At 43.2% G+C, this 15,369-nt stretch overlaps 1 long non-coding RNA gene across 2 annotated transcripts in view; it reads left to right on the top strand.

Annotated features, from left to right (window-relative positions):
• LOC123334412 overlaps positions 1 to 12,965 on the top strand; it is a 48,948-nt gene extending 35,983 nt beyond the window's left edge. The window contains exons 2-4 of one of the 2 annotated variants that reach the window (XR_006552211.1): positions 5,620 to 5,712; positions 5,808 to 5,923; positions 12,088 to 12,965. This is a non-coding gene — a long non-coding RNA (uncharacterized LOC123334412). Of the gene's footprint in view, positions 1 to 5,619; positions 5,713 to 5,807; positions 5,924 to 6,544; positions 6,865 to 12,087 lie in introns of those variants that run through there. The other variant, XR_006552210.1, reaches the window with a different exon arrangement.
• The last annotated feature ends 2,404 nt before the right edge of the window (positions 12,966 to 15,369 follow it).

Below are 15,369 nucleotides of genomic sequence, written 5' to 3'. Positions count from 1 at the left end.
CACAGAGAGGGGAAGTGGCAAGTCAAAGTGATTGTTCCTGGCTCTAGAACTTTGTTTTCCAAGCTCTAATTGGCAGCACAAGGCTGGTCTATCCTCTATGAGATTTTTTTCTTTATAAATCTACTTCTGAAGTCTTGTCAAGGTGAATGTAGAGAGATCTGTGGATATGCCCTAGTGTGGGCTCAACGGTTTCCATCCCAGCCATGGCTCTCTGTTAAAGACTTGTTGAGTCTCTGTTTCCATGTTTCTCAACTGGGACTAAGTAATAACTTCCTTGCAGCTAGAATTAGAGGCTTATATGAGGTGGCTTTGTAGCGGCCTCAGACATACCTGATGTAGTAGGTGCTCTCTGAGTAGTAAGTAGCAATCTAAATGCTCCTCTGAACCTTATCTTTATCACTGTATCAGGAGGTTGTGAGGATGAGATGTCTGTGACAGGGAAACTGCAATGCAAGGGACAAGTATAAGGCAAGTGGCTATTTACTTCCTTCTAGGAAGTAAGAAACGTATCAGCAATGGATATAAAGGAGCTTCCCTGGTGGCTCAGTGGTAAAGAACTCACCTGCCAATGCAGGAGATGTGGATTTGATCCCTGGGTTGGGAATATCCTCTGGGGAAGGAAATGGCAACCCACTCCTATTTTCCTGCCTGGGAAATCCCATGGACAGAGGAGCCTGGCGGGCTACAGTTCAAGGGGGACTACAGTCCAAGGGGCTGGATGTGATTTAGCATCTAAACATCAGCAACAGCAATGGATATGAAAAGGGTGCCTGAATGAGCAGTCTTTGAGGTGATCATCAGCAGCCAGGAGCTAGGTTGCTGGAAGAGTCAGTCATCGGGTTGTTAGGATCTGGGCTGAGGACTAAATGTTCCCACCACAGATGTGGGCCCTATCCTTTGTCCTTCAGGCAGAAGAAAACATCACTGTTACTACTCAGAACTGGGCTTGTCATTCTTGGGCCTGTGGGAGGTTGGTAGTCCTCACCTCACCTGAGCATTGACTGGAATGTTTGGGCACTTGTCTCTAATTTACCTTGGAGCAGTCTAACCTCAAGCCCATTAGTGAACTCCAAGATGACCAGCACTTTTTTTTTGGCTCAGGGGCTGTTAACAGCAGCGAAGGTAAGATGCTGAGCTGTGAATAGTCCAGGAGACCCAGATGGAAAAATGCCATATCACAAACCAGGTGCACAAGCAGGGGCTGTTGTGCAACCAGAATGGCTTCTTCACTTGGCAGCATGGTTCTTCTAAACAAGACTCCCTCCCACCCCATACACATCTGAGTGATTATGTAATTGATGTGCATTGAGGACTGGTGCAGGAGAGGGCCTGCTACCAAGGAGGGAGTTCAAGGTCAGCCAGTTGGGGGAAGAGAGAATTTAAGTTATTAAAATCAGGTTGGCGCTCAATTTGGGAGGCAGTTTACCTGTTGCCTCCATGGAACAGATGTGAAACATGTCTTGGCTTTGAGTTTTCTCCCTGGCTCCCCTCTCTGATTTTGTCTCTATCTTTAGCCCTCTGTCTCCTTGTCTCTGATTCTCTCTCAGTCTCTGTTTCCTGGTTCCTGTCTCACTGCCTATGTGCCATCTCTCTGCTATCTTTCTCTTTTTCTGTCCTTCAGTCTCCGTCTCTGTGTCTCTTTGTTGGAGAGAAAGGAAGTTTCCTTTTTCACTCTTTTTTATTGGATACAAAAAACAAGTGAACAAAAGCGATTTATCTGCATTGTCTAAATGAGAGTTGTTGGATCCTGACACCACCTTCCTCTCATGTTGGCAGAGAGTAACCGAGCCTTTCGAGTGGAGCCCCAACGAGGGTCCTTCTGCCCAGTGTCTCTTGCACCAGTAGAACAAGCCTGAGTTTGGTTCAGAAGCAAAGGCAAATTTTATTCTTTGATTAAAGAATGGAGAATGTGAGCATACTTTCCCTGAAAGGTGGCTGGAGCATATGCTTCTAAAACAGGGGCTTCTTCCTCCATCTCAGAGATGGAGTCTCAGGATGGAGATGTTGTAACCTAGGCCTGTCTGGTCTGCTCTGGAATATAAGATCTGGATCCAGGTTTAGAGTGCTGACTCTAAGGGTGCTGACTCCAGCCTTTTTACCTAAGTAAAGTTAATGATAAGTTGGGTGGGTGGGCTGTGCGGGCTCTGGTGGGGTGAGCTGAAGAAGGGAGAGAGTGAAAATGGAACTTGTATCTTAAGGGGATATGAGGAAGGGTGTGTTTAATTTCATGCAAGCTGGAATCAAATTTCTTGGTTTCAAATCCCAGCTTGTACCACTAACTCACTGTGTGATCTTGGGCAAGTTACTTAACCCTTCTGAGCCTCCATTTGCTCATATGTAAAATAAGGATATTTATGTTATTACATAACATACATACATACATTACATATATAACATAATTACATAAGGTTGCTTTTGAGTATAAATGAGACAGTCCATCCTCAAAATGTCTAGTGCAGTGAAGCCATCACTCATGATGATGAAAAGAAGCCCCCCCTTTTGTGTGTGTGTGTGTTTTAAAATTTTTAATTGAAGGATAATTGCTTTACAGAATTTTGTGGTTTTCTGTCATTCATCAACAAGAATCAGTCATAAGTTCACCCATGTCCCCTCTCGGACCTCCCTCCCATCTCCCGCCCCATCCCACCCTTCTGCCTGTCGCAGAGCCCCTGTTTGAGTTCCCTGAGTCATACAGCAAATTCCCATTGGTTGTCTATTTTACATATGGTCTTGTGAATTTCTATCTTATTCTCTCCATATAACTCCCCTTCTCCCTCCTCTCCTCCCACCGTCCATAGGTCTGTTCTTTATGTCTGTTTCTCCATTGTTGTCCTGAAAGTAAATTCATCAGTGCCATCTCTTCAGCTTCCATATATATGTGTCAGTATATGATATTTATATTTATCTTTCTGACTTTTTTGCCTTTAACATTAGCTGGGGCTGGTGCTAGCCTTACAAGCTGCCTCCTGAGTCATTGTATTTATTGAGTGCTTCTATCAGCTAGATATGGTACCGAGTTCCACAGAAACCTATTTTCTGATCACAGAGCTATTACTGCCCATTGGGTGAGAAACACCACCATGTTCCCTTGCCATTTCAATACAGCGTGACTGATGTGTATTGAGATGAGGTAAACACAGTTTGGTGTGGGATCCCGAATGAGGCGTGTAAAGGCATCCAAATCTGGACCTTATACTGCTCCTTTCAACTGAGGACCCCAGGCATACTCTGTGCAAGAGCTTCCCAGCAGATTTAGTAGGTAGGAATCGCTGATGAGAAGGGGAAGCATGGGTCACTCTGTGGGTGAAACAGACAGAGACCTATTGGGACAGACACCACTGCTGGGGCATCTGGGCCTTCCTGGAGCTTAGAACATGAATGAAAAGGGAGACCACCCCTTTCCAGCCATTTTGTTTCCTCTTTTGTGACTGCCTCTCTGCAACATGCTCTGCAGATGGATATGTTTTAGCAGCAGGGAGAACAATCAGTGCTCCCCGCTCAGAAAGGCCTCCTCTCAGCACAGTCAGCAGTGGCAGGCATATTCACATTCTGTGGGTACAAAAGGCATTTTAAACAGGCCTGTGTCTTCCAGCTTTATCGCCGTATGGGTCTCTTCTCACAATAGTGTTTACAGAAAAGAAACGGCAAGGTATAGAAAAAATGAAAGTCACGGCTTGTTCTCCAGAGGCAGGCAGGACACAGTGGAACAGCAGTCCCAGTCCCTCGTGGGCAGCATCAACAGTCGTGATGCCGCTGCCCACCTGCTGGACAGTGGAGGCCTTTGCTGCTTAGGGCAGAGGGGACAGGTGTCCGGGCTGCAGCAAGTTCTCTGCAGCTTTTCATGGTCTGCAGTATAGCATTGCGCTTTTATTTGTATGTTTTCTCTTTTTTGGGAGCAAGATATTTTCTCAGGTTAGAATAACAGTTTTAAAAGGAATTACTGGCATTGAAACATAATGATGAGGTGAAGACCCCTCTGTGATAAGATGAAGCTTTGGAAAGAAATTCACTGTTGTCGCTGATTTCTTTTTTTATCATGTTCCATCTCCATACGGTTCACCACAGCCTCCACACATCATCCTTAGGCAGGGGAACAGAGTGGTTTACAAACAAACACTTCAAATGCTCTGGCTCCACTCTTTACTGTGTGACTCTGTGCCAGGCCCTTTTCTGCTCAGCTTCAGTTTTCTTATCTGTAAAACGGGCTGCTCCAGAGGGCTGTCATAAGGATAACTATTGAAAGCAGTTCCTGGCTCACACAGTGGATTCTATATAAGGGTTTGCTTTTAATATTACTATGAACATACAACCAAACTCCGTGATATTCCTTGCGGTGAATTTAAATATATTTCATGTAGTAACCAACCTGTTAGTACTGGCTCTGGGGTCAGTTGATGGCTGTGAACCCTGGTTTAGTATTTCCTAGATGTGGGATCTTGGTCAAATTATTAACCTTTTAGTGTTTCAGTTTTCTCATCTGTAAAATGGGGACAAATAATGCTGATCCCCTCAAAGCAGTGTGGTGAGGTTTAAATGAGATAATTCATGAAAAATAAGTTTCAGAACCTTTCTGTGCCTCAGGTCCCTTAAATGCAGAATGGGGATTATTACGGAATAGCTTGTGGGATTGTTGGATGACTGAATGAAGATTAGGTACAAATAAGGTGCTTAAAACAATGCTTTGGAAATAGTAAGCACACACTACTCTAGCCATTGTTTTTATTACCTGACTACCACCCCCATCACATCATCATAATATTACTACTGCCATTTTTTCAGTGTGCAGTGTACTTAAGATACAGTGATATAGTGACTCACATATTCCAAATTGTCTCATCCTGTATTTCCTTGGGAATTGGCAGTTTTCACCCCCTCCCACATTTTGGCCCGTTTATCCACTCTGATTCTTTGTTGACTCAATTACTGCTTTCCTGAGTACCATCCACACACGCTAATTTAATGGCATGTCATTTGCTGAGTGAGGCTTTTTTTCCCCATCTTGCTTCAGTCTGTGAATGGTCTCTCGAGTTTCCTCCTGATATAAAGGACTCAGGTGTAATGTTATTAAAGCTCCCAGTGGATTCCTGGTGTACCCTAGTTTTGTGACTCACTGCTTTTAAGCAATTTCAGAATGTTATTAGCCTGAGGCCTTTGCTCAGGCAGGAAGAGTTAGCATTAGTTAATTAATGCTTCCAATCTTGGGCTCTTTGGAAGTTTTGTATGTTTTACCTTCTGTGGTGGTTGTCAGAACAGATAAACTCTAACTCATATAATTAAATCCTCAACTTCCTCAAATCCTTTCTGGAAGTGACAGAATGTTAAAAATGAATAATAGCTTAAATCTTCCTTGGATCATTCATTTATTCATTTACAATTTGGAGCATTCATTGAGTGGCTACTATATGTCAGGCATGTAGGAGAGGAGTAAAGGTGACATGAGAAGGCCTAGTGGAAGAGGCAGATGTCATAAAAATGCCCAGACCCATATCTACAGTATAAAAAAGAATGAACAGATGAGTAAGAGTAATAATTAACCTTTATTGAGCTCCTACTATTGTCTGTGCATGCTTTACCTTATTCAGTCCTTGAGACCAACTATCATTATGCCCATTTTTCCAGAGGTGGAAGCTGAGGCTTGAGAGATCAAGAACTTCCTCAAGATCATGCTGCTAGAATGTGGCAGAACCATCACTGAAATTCAGGCCTGTTTAGGTCAGAGAGCATGATCTTGAATGTTACACTTTGTTGCCTCTCCGCTGATCAGCTATGCAGCCGAAGCCTCAGTGATCTCTGTTCTCATCCCTAAGGGAAAATGAACTGCTGAGAGGTCTCGCTGGTTCCTGTGTCTCCCTAGTGAGAGGACAGTCACATCAGATGCAGAAGAGCAAGCTCCCGCTGCCTCCCCATTTACCCATGTGCCAAGGTAGGCTTGGGAGTAAAATAGCCCTGTCTGATGGCTTTGCTGCTTGGGACTGGTGCAGCGTGGCCTAGCTATGCTATTTAAAACAACGTTGGTGGTAATAATAATAGCCCATAATTATGCAGTGCTAACTAGGTTCTCTTCTAAATTATTTATTTAATAATCACAGTAACTAATGCTAGTCTCAGCTGGTTTTCTCAGAAGCCTGCCCGAGACTAATATTTGGTATCAATAGTTTATTTGGGAGGTGAAGAAACCTCAGTAAGGAAATGGGAGAGTGAGATGGGAAAGGGCGGGCAATCAATAAAAGGTGGGTATGCAAACACCAGCTCATGTGCATCTTGGACTGGCTAAGGACCTCTCCTGGGGAAGATTCATCCTCAGGAATTTCCGCTTTGTGCGGCAGAGGCAGAATGACTTTGGCTGCCGGAGAAAGCCCTCAGACAGTTGAAGTTTTGGCTTCTTGCCCCACATTGGCAAGGCCCAAGAGCATGTGGGAATGCACTGACCCTGAGGAACCAGAGGTCCCGGGAACCAGAGGTACAAGTGACTTGCCCAGGGTCACGTGGCTTACTGATCTTATGGGTTGAATTGTGTCCCTACTTCTGCCACTTCAATTCATAGGATGAAGAACTAACCCCCAGGACTGCAGAATGTGACCTTATTTGAAAATAGAGTCACCGCACGTGTAATCAGTTAAGATGAGGTCATTAGAATGGATCTTAATTCAATATGACTGTTGTCCTTATGAAAAGGGGAAATTTGGACACAGACATGTACATACAGGGAGAGTGCCAAGTGAAGGTGAAAGCAGAGATCAGGGCAATGCTTCTACAAGCCAGGGAATGCCAGAGATGGCCAGCAAAACACCAGAAGCCAGTGAGAGGCATGGCACAGATCTCTCCCACAGCCCTCAGCACGATCCAACCTTGCCCACCCCTTGCTCAGACCTTCCACTTCCGGAACTATGAGACAATAAATTTCTGTTGTTTAAACCACCCAGTTTGTGGTACTTTGATGGGGCAGCCCTGGCAAACTAATATAAGTGGCAGTTGTTACTTACAGACTGTGATTTCCAGCCCCAGTCAGTGAGTGCAAAGGACACGATGTAGGAGAGGGAGGAGGAGAATGGGAGCCAGCAGGTACCATCAGAATGTTAGAGCCCTTTCTTATCTCTTCCCGCCTCTCCTCCTTCTTACCACCAAACATTTATTAAGTGTGCTGAGCTCTTTACATGCATCACTCCATTTAATCTCCGTGTAGCCTGAATGGGAGGTAATATTGATATCTCTGTTTTACAGACAAGGTGACAGTGGATTCAGAGAGGTTAAGTAACTCGCCTGCGGACACAGAGTATGTCAGTGTTGAGCCAGTATGCAAACTCAGGTTGTCTGACTTCTGTTCTGCCACCTCTGCCCTTGCAGCCAGACTGGCTCATGTCCAAAGAACAGACATCTATCTTAGGACCAACTTAGGGACCAGAGTTGTTGCAGGGGAGTCCTGATTACAGGGATGGGAAGAGTCTCTCAAAGAAAAACACTAAACAACAGAAGATGAGTCAGCACCAGAGCACAAAGTCCTAAATGGATTGTTTGAATATTACCTTCTGTTTTGGGTACTTAAAGGTGTTCTCCTTTTTACTCTTTGTGAGGATCTGTAGAGAGAAGGAGGCATTTTGACCCTATAGAGGTGTCCTGTGAACACTTTGGGCATGGCATTAGAGTAACTGAAAAAGTGGTTCTGCTGAGCCGTATTTGTTCCCTGTCCCTGCCTGGCCCCTCTCCCCCTTCGCTGTTAATACTGCAAGGAATTTGATTCTTCAGCTGTCAGTTTTTTTTTTCAACCAGAAAAATGTTCTGCCATGTGTCTTTTGTTCTTTTTTCTGAAGCGGCTGTGAAGTTATAATTTACTGGCATATAGAGAAAAGTGGATTTTTTTCACTGCAATTCCATTTCCCCCCTCCTTTGGGATTCTTGGGAAAACCTGATTAAAATGTCAGCCGGAAGAATGGCTGGTGATTCTTTAAAAGGACTGATTAAACCAGGATGACCCACAGCACTAACAGGAGAAGAAAACCCTGTGGGGATCTGAGCATTTACTTTTTAGTTATTTGAGTATAGTAAAAAAAAAAAAAAAAGTCAGAAAAAAAAGAAAAAGCTTTGATGGAGAGGAAGGGTGATAATAAAATAGTTATTAGCAATGGTAATAATAAGCGCCACTCGAGTAAGTTCTGTCCTTGGCCCTGTACTGTGCCTTTGTCTGTATTGTCTCTAACACCCACATTCCTGGAGGTAGGTAGGATTACCCCACTCTCCGTAGAGAGTAATTCACGTGCCTGCCGTCAAACAGCTGGGGCCTGTCTCCTGGGGCCTGACGGTCACACTGAGGGAGAATCCTAAGACCTTTAATAGGAGATTGTCACTCCCAGGACGGGGCTGCACCATGCTTGGAGAACTGATTCCTTCTGTCTGAATGTAAGCAGTAACTCCTTCCTGCTTCTCTGGGACCCAGCCTTTTGGCCCTGATCTTGTACCTGCTTTCAAAATTTCTTGCCAATTGGTTCCCATTTAAAATTCTCCCTTTGGAGGAAAGCCAATCACAAATATGTGCATAGAATCATCTGGTTCAATAGAAAAGGAAAAATTTGTTGACTTAACTACGTTATTTTAATTGTGTGTTTTCTGAGAATTGGATTCTACATGCTGAACAATCCAAAGAGGGAACATTAAAGTGGGACAGAAACCTGTGGCCTGGTCCCCCCTGAGGTTATTTGGGGCCCTTATTATATCCTGTGGCTGCACTGTGGAAGGGGGACCAGTAGAGGGACAGACTGTTGTCTAGCTGATTTTGGCCAGGCTTACCTAGAACCTGACCCCACTAGCTTCTCTGTTTCTTCTATCATTCAGAGCCCAGTCCAGTTAAACCACACAGAATCTCGTCTCAGAATCCAGTGCTAACTCTGCTTGTTGTTTTTAATGGCATGAAGCACCATATTATGTTACTCTTTAATTGTTTTATGATGGCAGTCTTGTCTGCCTGATGGATCATGAGCTTCATGTAAATGTGAAGAAATCTGCCTTTATTATACCTGTCTTCCCTCATTCCCCTGGTTGTCAGTCTTCCATCTCTGTACTGATCATAGTGCTAGGCATGTAGAAAGTGCTCAGACTCTACTACTGAATGACTACTAAACATTTTTTCTTAGAGTGTCAATTTCTATAATAAAGCATCTGTTCTGTAGAATGAAGAACTGCTTCATTATCAGGGTTCAAGTCGGTGTGGGTAGCATGAAAGATAATATGTCAGGAAAAGGAATGGTGACCTTATAGATACTATTCAGCCCAATGTTGGGGAATTTCCTTAAAAGATCACTTGAGCTATCCCTGCACTGGCAGGGAGTGAATAGTGGTAATTATTGGTGCCTGTTCTTTGTTGTGGTCCATCTGGGGACTCCTTTCCAAAACAGACTGCATATTGGCAACACGGAGGAGAGTGTATGTTACCTGAAAAATCACAAACTCAAAACTTTGTTTATAGAGGAGTGGGATAGGTCTGCCCCTCCATCTCAGATGGAATAGCATGTTGTAGTTGGATATTCCCATGGGTCCCCAATCTCTGTGCTGAGGCAAGTGCAAACAGGGGCAAAACACCTTCTTTGCTCTAAGAGTCTCCAGGTCAGCTTCAGAGTTTTCTCTTTGTAGAGCAGAGGACCATGCTCGTTGTCTTCACCCAGTTACCTGTAGGACCCCTGGACTATTCACGCAACTAAAGAATCACATCTTCTAGCCTAGGACAGAGGTAGTACAGGAAATATCTTGATCTTACTTTAGCCCACATTTAGAAGAGACTTGGATACTACAGTTTTCTCATCTCTATAAAAAATACAATCAAAGTGTTTTCTTCCCTGGAGGGAAGACATCACTAATTTGTGTGGACCCTAGAACATGCATTCTCTCTCTCTCTTTTTTTAGTCTTTTCACACATGCTTCCTACCTTCTTATCGTACAGGAATCAAGAGACTATAGAAAAAGCTCTCAGCTATCAGTCATTTTCTTCCTGTTTTTAATCCTCCCATGTTTTTTGTTTAAAAATCTACCCCAAAGGGAAGAATTGAACTAATTTTAAGCAGATTTCTTAAATGCAAAAATATACACAAAGGAGCAAAGGGCAAGAATTTAAATTACGTGAGATGATGAGTTTTTTTTGGATAATACAGTTATTTGATAACACTGGCTTGTCCTGAAATTTCTCATTTGCAATTAGATGTATGCAGCTTTTTTTGTATTCAGGAGAAAATGTTACCAAATGGACTCATGGGGTTTAAAAGATTTACATTAAAAATGAAACAAAAGGAAAGAAAACAAAAACCCAAACTAGTGGTGTTTAATTTACTAAGGATAGGGAACTGCAAAGATGACCCTGGTTTCTTAAGCATCTTTGTGAGGATTCACAGAACAATGGTATTTCATTCAGGGTTGGCAGGAGCTTGGATTAGTATCTAGCCCAAATACCTAGAGCTTGAGTCCTTTCTGTGTGTGTGTGTGTGTGTGTGTGTGTTAGTTGCTCAGCCGTGTCCGACTCTTTGCAGGCCCGTGGACTGTAGCCCACCAGGCTCCTTTGTCTGTGGAATTCTCTAAGCAAGAATACTGGAGTGGGTTGCTATTCCCTTTTCCAGGCCTTTCTTTGGTATCTCTACCACAAGGTCACTAAGCCTCACTGGAATAACTCCAGGGATGAGGAGCTCATTATCTCCTAAGGTATTTCACTTTATCTATGAATGGATATATAGGAAGGTTTTTTTTTTTTTTCCTGTTCCAGGTGCATGCTTGGAGAGTAAGTTCCCTGACCAGGGATTGAACCTGGGCCCTTGGCAGTAAAAGCACAGAGTTGTAACCACTGAACTATTAGAGAATTCCCATGTAGGAAGTTTTTTATGTTGAACAAAAATCCATTCAAACATATTTACGGAGTGCATACCATGTTCCAGGTGCTAGATATTGTTTATATTCTGAAGATATAGCAATGAACAGAAGAGACAGAGATCCTGTACTCTTGAAGCTTGCTTTCTGTGGAAGGGTGAGAGTGAATAACAGCACATAAAATGAAGAGCATGACAGGAGATAAGTAAGAAAGGAAGACAGTGCAAGGGTAGGCACTTGCAGTTTTAACTAGGATGGTCAAGAAGGGCATCACTGACAAGTGACTTTCAAGTAAAGTACTGAATAAGCCATGTGAGTATCTCTGGGGAAAGAACATTTCAGGCAATAGAAAGAGTAAGTGCCAAGGTCCTGAGGTAGAGGTGTGCTTGATGTGCTCATGGAGTAGCAACAAGACCAGTGTGGTTGGAGTGGGGAATACAAAGGGAACAGTGGAATGTGAGGTTAGAAAGGGAATGGGAGCCAGGTCATGTGGGGCCTTGTGGGTCATTGTAAGGATACTGGATTTTACTCCAGATAAGATGTGGAGTCATTGGATGGGGTTGAGCTAGGGACTAATATGTTCTGACTTATGTTTTAGAAGATTTGCTCTGCAATGAGACTGTACAGTGAAAGGGGTGGACTTAGAGCAATTTGGAGGTTGTTGGCCATAGTTCAGACTGGAGATGATAGTGTTTTGGATGAGGGGAGATATGGAAGTGTTTGGGTCCTGGACATATTTTGAATAGTGCTCTTGAAGTTTGACCTGCTGATTAACTCTATCCCTGGAGTGTTTTTTTTTTTTTTTTTAACACACGTCATCCTTCATCATATATTCAGACTAAAATAAAATAGGACAAATCTATCCTTTGACATGCCACTTTGCTCCCCATGCTTCCCTTGTGGCTCAGCTGGTAAAGAATCTGCCTGCAATGTGGGAGACCTGGGTTCGATCCCTGGGTTGGGAAGATCCCCTGGAGAAGGGAAAGGCCACTCACTCCAGTATTCTGGCCTGGGGAATTCCATGGACTATTCCTTGGGGTTGCAAAGAGTCGGACATGACTGAGCGACCTTCACTTTCACACTTTCACTTTGCTCCCCATAGGCAAGCTTTCTAATATGTGGGATGTGTATCCTTCTGTTTGTGTGACTTCTTATAAATCAGGCATTGTTCTTTTGTAATAGATTTTTTAATTTAAATAAGTGGAATTGTGGTACAGATCACATTTTATTTCTTCCTATGTTTTAAAGATGTATCTGTGTGGCTGAATGTTCCAAGATTCTGCTGCTTCTGGCTGAACCGACTTCGTCAAATGAGACCATTGAACTGTGAAAAGACAATGTTAACTTAGTAGCATGGTTCCCTGAGAGTTTTCCTCTCCATTCCAATCCTGCCCACCTCTTCCAACTATCCCGAAATAATATGGCTTTGAGCCTTCTTGTGGTCTAGCCACTCTTCTCTGAGCCTGCTATGACTTTTCTCTGCTCACTGATCTGGGTTTCTGAGAGCAGCATCTATGCCTGGAGAGTCCTTCCCATTTGCCAGATGTGGAAATGAAGTTTTGTAGCTGAGAAATGGTGTAAGGACTTCAGCACTAAGAAAATAGAAGCCACAAGGTGAGACCCAAGATTCCACATGTGCCCAGGGTAGACCCTTGCCTCAGTTTTCATGGGCACAGTAGAGTAATGGTTAAGAACTTAGGCTCTTAGATCTGATATATGTAGTTTTGCCTTCTAGTTCTCCTTCCTGCTGGTTACGTGAGTTTGTATCAATTGCTTAGCTATTCTGAGCTGCATTTCCCCCCATTATAAAATGGTGATAATCATAACACTAATTTCAAAATTATATTTTTAGTATTAGATGCAATACTCTATTACCTTTTGGCATAAAGCCTGGCACAGAGTGGGTCTTTGGTAAATATTGGCTATAATTTTAAGCTTAAATTCATACAAACCCAGATTGTCACAAAAAATGAACCATGTGTGATTATTTACACTGCAAAAGATGATAAAATAGTTTTCTTTTGATAGCAGTTTTTCTAGCATACTTGCGATGTGCTTTGTGTGTCTGCTCTCCGTCGCTTCAGCCGTGTCTGACTCTGTGCGACCCCATGGACTGAAACATACACTCCTCCCCCCCGCCACCACAAACACGCACTGCCAGGCTCCTCTGTCTATGGGACTCTCCGGGCAAGAATACTGGAGTGGGTTGCCATTTCCTTCTCTAGGAGATCTTTCCAACTCAGGGATCGAACCTGTGTCTCTTGTGTCTCCTGCCTTGGAAGGTGGGTTCTTTACCACGAGCACCATCTAGGAATCCCTGTGATGTGCTTTCAGTGACCCAAATTGGGTTATACATGGCTTTTCAGCAGTATAGACTGTATAAAGATTGGTTTACTTGTATGATGACAGTGTGGGAAATGCCATGTATGATAGTAAGAGCCACATTGAAAGCTTCCTGGCAAATACAGACATGATGAGGTTATTGAGGGTTCTCTCTTTCTTTCTTTCTCTGTCTCTCTTACATTCTGTACAATTGTAGTCCTAGCAATGGGGCATACTTTTTAAAAGATCTTGAGTATAACACTGCATTTTCAGAAGTGAGGTAGCCTATTTTTTTCCAGTGAAAACCTATGATAATGAAAATATAGAAGAAGCGAACTTGAAGAGACTGAAAGAATTTAGTGTCACTGATATCGCAAGGTTGAAAGACAACCCAGAGGTCATCGAATGTTCCCTTCTCTTTCCACAGATGAGGATAGTGAGGATTATAGAGGTGGGGTGATTTGGTCAAACTCACCCAGCTTCTAAATGGCACAGCAGGGACTCAGTTTTATTGTCCAGTATTCTTTCTTCTACAAATGGTTCCTAGTAAGGGTTGGATTCAGAACACTCATTTTGAGGGTTATTTTTGTCTTGAGAACTCAGGAAATGGAATTTGTACCTTTCCTTGATAATCTATCCCAGAAAGAAAATTTTTCCTTAAACACAGTCCAACTGTCTCTTGGAGTAATTTAAATATCCAAACTCAGGCCTGCTGTGAAAGTATCATGGTACCATAACATTTGAATATGGTCAAGAGAAAAAACCGGAGAAGGCAATGGCACCCCACTCCAGTACTCTCACCTGGAAAATCCCATAGACGGAGGAGCCTGGTAGGCTGCAGTTCATGGGGTTGCGAAGAGTTGGACACAACTGAGCGACTTCACTTTCACTTTTCACTTTCATGCATTCTTGCCTGGAGAATCCCAGGGATGGGGGAGCCTGGTGTGCTGCCATCTATGGGGTCACACAGAGTTGGACACGACTGAAGTGACTTAGCAGCAGCAGCAGCAAAAGAAAAAACACATTTTAGGCTAGGCACATTTAGTATACTCTGTCCTTTTGCCCTGACTCAGGCGTCTCAAAGGCTCTTCCTTAGTTTCTTTCCTCCTGTATTTGATGTCTCTCCCACTGCAATGTGAGCATCATGAGGACCAGGGTCTTTATGTGTTTCATTCTCAGTTGTATGAATAGTGCTTGGCACAAAATAAGTGCCAAGTGGATGTTTGCTGAGGGACTAGTATGTTTATTGAGTGCCTACTATGTGCCAGGCACTCTTCTTGGCACCCTGGATGCATAGCCTCCCTCAGTACCAAGAGTAGGGAAGAGGAGGGAGAAAACACATCTGACTCTGATAGAGAAGTGAGGTTTAAATTCATCCTGCCTGTCCTTGGCAAACTCAGAGGAGATATTTTGACTTAAGAACAAGCAGCTTCTTTCTCTGACCCTCACATCACTGTAGTCACTCCATGCCTTACCACACTACCACAGGTCACACACGTGTCTGCTTGCACACACACTTGTGGGCCAGTTTGATGTGGCTTAAGTAGCACCTGAATTACCATGTATCTCCCTAATGTTTGTTTCTCACACCCTTGCTTGGTACCGAAGATCCCCACTGTTGAATGATTGTCTGTGTTAAGGAATGTCTATAGTAGATCCATTTTAAATAATAAAAATTTTCTCTAGAGACACCAAGCATTAACCATAAGCAACACCAGAATCTTTACATGAATTATTTTTTTAGGTGAGTCATTGAGAAGAGTAGAACTTATGGGAAATGAGCATATATAGTTACGTTCTATTGAGGGAAGAGAGAGAAGAGGAAGCTGGGCATGTTCTAGAACACTGCTACTCAAAGAGTAGTCTGGGGACTGCCTCTGGTTTATAATGTTATTAGTAGCTTGCAGGGCCACTAAGCACTCTTTTTAATTAAAATGATTTGGTTTTTGATATTGCGACTTTTCTAATTGAAGGAAGCAACATAAATCACATTCGTTCAAGTACAAGCCTCTCATTTTGTCATTGTCTGCTAACAAACAGCCGATGGACCAACTATACAGGAACACTGCTCTGGAAGCTTGGCTACTGTCTGGGTAGGTAGTCCTAGTGAAGCATTGTGGGAAAATCCCAGGGCTTACAGGGGCAATGTGAAGACTTTGTTCCCTAGATGTGGACATCAAGGATAGAAGAGATCAGTTTTGCTTATTA

The sequence above is a fragment of the Bubalus bubalis genome, chromosome 7 (genome assembly GCF_019923935.1).
Source record: "Bubalus bubalis isolate 160015118507 breed Murrah chromosome 7, NDDB_SH_1, whole genome shotgun sequence".
Taxonomy (NCBI): Eukaryota; Metazoa; Chordata; class Mammalia; order Artiodactyla; family Bovidae; genus Bubalus; species Bubalus bubalis.
The sequence above is the reverse complement of the archived record's forward strand: the minus strand, read 5'-3'. Positions and strand labels throughout refer to the sequence as shown.